The sequence below is a fragment of the Triticum aestivum genome, chromosome 3B, assembly GCF_018294505.1.
Source record: "Triticum aestivum cultivar Chinese Spring chromosome 3B, IWGSC CS RefSeq v2.1, whole genome shotgun sequence".
In the NCBI taxonomy this organism is placed as follows: Eukaryota; Viridiplantae; Streptophyta; class Magnoliopsida; order Poales; family Poaceae; genus Triticum; species Triticum aestivum.
Window position 1 is genome coordinate 621,684,563 of NC_057801.1, and position 3,322 is coordinate 621,687,884.

Below are 3,322 nucleotides of genomic sequence, written 5' to 3' on the forward strand. Positions count from 1 at the left end.
TAGTTGCTACATGAGCAATTCAGGCATACAAAACATATTATAATTTGAAGGTTTAGAGTTTGGCACATGCAAATTTACTTGGAACGGCAGGTAAATACCGCATATAGGTAGGTATGGTGGACACTCATGGCAAAAACTTGGTTCAAGGAATTTGGATGCACAAGCAGTATTCCCGCTTAGTACGGAAATTTAGGCTAGCAAGGGGAGAAAGGCAAGCTCAACATGTTTGAATGATCCATGACAATATACTTTAACTGAGATGCGAGAAAACATAACCCATTACGTTGTCTTCCTTGTCCAACAACAACTCTTTAGCATGTCATACTTAATGAGTGCTCACAATTATAAAACATGTCTATGATAATATATTTATATGTGAAATCTCTCTTCCTTCAATATTCTTTCATGGATTGTTCAAATGACTAATACAATGCTTGCTAACCATCAATAAATTTACAACCTCTACTTCTTAGATGTGAAGTCATTACTCCCCATGGGATAAGCAAATGAAACATATATAATTTCAGATTTATGACATTCAACTCATTCAACCATTTACTCATAGGATATAAGTGAAGCACACGAGTAAATGAAAAACTACTCCAACAAGATATAAGTGAAGATCAATGAGTAGCAAAATAATTATGCAACTATGCGAAGACTCTCTCTCAATAAAGAATTTCAGATCTTGGTATCGTATTCAAGCAGCAAGCAAAACAAAATAAAATGACATTGCAAGGATAGCATAACTCATGTGAAGAAGCAAAAACTTAGGCTCAACCGATACTAACCGATAGTTGTCGAAGAAGAAAGGTGGGATGCCTACCGGGGCATCCCCAAGCTTAGATGCTTGAGACTTATTGAAATATTATCTTGGGGTGCCTTGGGCATCCCCAAGCTTGAGCTTTAATGTCTCCTTAATTCGTCTCATATTATGGTTTCTCTTCTTTTTATCAAAAGCTTCATTCACAACAAACTCAACAAGAATTCGTGAGATCGGTTAGTATAAACCAATGCAAAACATTATCACTTTCTACTGTAACAAATCACTAAAATTATTATTAAACATTGCATACTAAATGCCTCTGCATATTTAATACTCCTATCCTCAAATAGAATCATTAAACAAGCAAACATGCGCAAACAATGCAAACATAACAGCAATCTGCCAAAACAGTCCAGTCTTTAAAGAATGCAAGAGTAACAATACTTCCCTGACTCCAACAATTATGAACTAAAATTCCCACTGTAATAAATTTATCATAGCTTAATATGCAAAAATATTCAACGTTATACCATTCTCTGACTTTTCTAGGGAATTTTTGCAATAGCGGTAAACTTTCTGTTTTCAAACAGCAACATGTATACTAGCAAAATAAGCATGGCAAAGGCTATCCTTGACTTTTTTATTGAAACTAAAGATGCAAAACATTATTCTAACTAACAGCAAGCAAAAACTAGCAAAATAAAATGACGCTCCAAGCAAAACACATATCATGTGGCGAATAAAAATATAGCTCCAAGTAAAGTTACCGATGAACAAAGACGAAAGAGGGGATGCCATCCGGGGCATCCCCAAGCTTAGGCTCTTGGTTGTCCTTGAATATTACCTTGGGGTGCCTTGGAAATCCCCAATCTTAGGCTCTTGCCACTTCTTATTCCATAGTCCATCGAATCTTTACCAAAACTTGAAAACTTCAACCACACAAAACTCAACACAAAACTCGTAAGCTCTGTTAGTATAAGAAAATAAAACCACCACTTAGGTACTGTAATGAACTCATTCTAAATTCATATTGGTGTAATATCTACTGTATTCTAACTTCTTTATGGTTCATACCCTCTGATACTACTCATAGATTCATCTAAATAAGCAAACTACACATAGAAAACAGAATCTGTCAAAAACAGAACAGTCTGTAGTAATTTATATCAAACGTATACCTATGGAACCCCAAAAGATAAGAAATAAATTTCTGGACCTGAGCAATTTGTCTATTAATCATATGCAAAAATAATCAACCTAAAAGCACTCTCCAGTAAAAAATGGCAGCTAATCTCGTGAGCGCTAAAGTTTCTGTTTTTCACAGCAAGATCACATAAACTTCACCCAAGTCTTCCCAAAGGTTCTACTTGGCACTTTATTAAAACAAAGGCTATAAAACATGATTACTACAGTATCATAATCATGTGTACACAAAAAAACAGTAAGGGTAAATATTGGGTTGTCTCCCAACAAGCGCTTTTCTTTAATGCCTTTTTAGTTAGGCATGATGATAGCAATGATGCTCACATAAAAGATAAGAATTGAAACATAAAGAGAGCATCGTGAAGAATATGACTAGCACATTTAAGCCTAACCCACTTCCTATGCATAGGGATTTTGTGAGCAAACAACTTATGGAAACAATAATCAACTAGCACAGGATGGCACAACAAGCATAACTTCAAGATTTTAAGCACATAGAGAGAAAACTTGACATTATTGCAATTCCTACAAGCATATGTTCCTCCCTCATAATAATTTTCAGTAGCATCATGAATGAATTCAACAATATAACCATCACCTAAAGCATTCTTTTCATGATCTACAAGCATATAAAATTTACTATTCTCCACATAAGCAAAATTCTTCTCATGAATAATAGTGGGAGCAAACTCAACAAAATAACTATCATATGATTGAAAATTAAGATCAAGATGACAAGTTTCATGGCTATCATTATTCTTTAAAGCATATGTGTCATCACAATAATCATCATAGATAGGAGGCATGCTTTCATCATAGTAATTTTGCTCATCAAAGCTTGGGGGACAAAAAATATCATAATCATCAAACATAGCTTCCCCAAGCTTGTGGCTTTGCATATCATTAGCATCATGGATATTCAAGGAATTAATACTAACAACATTGCAATCATGCTCATCATTCACATGTTTCATGCCAAGCATTCTATGTAATTCTTCTTCTAGCACTTGAGCACAACTTTCCTTTCCATCATACTCACGAAAGATATTAAAAAGACGAAGCGTATGAGACAAACTTAACTCCATTTTTTTGTAGTTTTCTGAACTAGTGATAAAACAAGAAACTAAAAGACTCGATTGCAAGATCTAAAGATATACCTTCAAGCGCTAACCTCCCCGGCAACGGCGCCAGAAAAGATCTTGATGGCTACTACACAACCTTCTTCTTGTAGACGTTGTTGGGCCTACAAGTGCACAGGTTTGTAGGACAGTAGCAAATTTCCCTCAAGTGGATGACCTAAGGTTTATCAATCCGTAGGAGGCATAGGATGAAGATGGTCTCTCTCAAGCAACC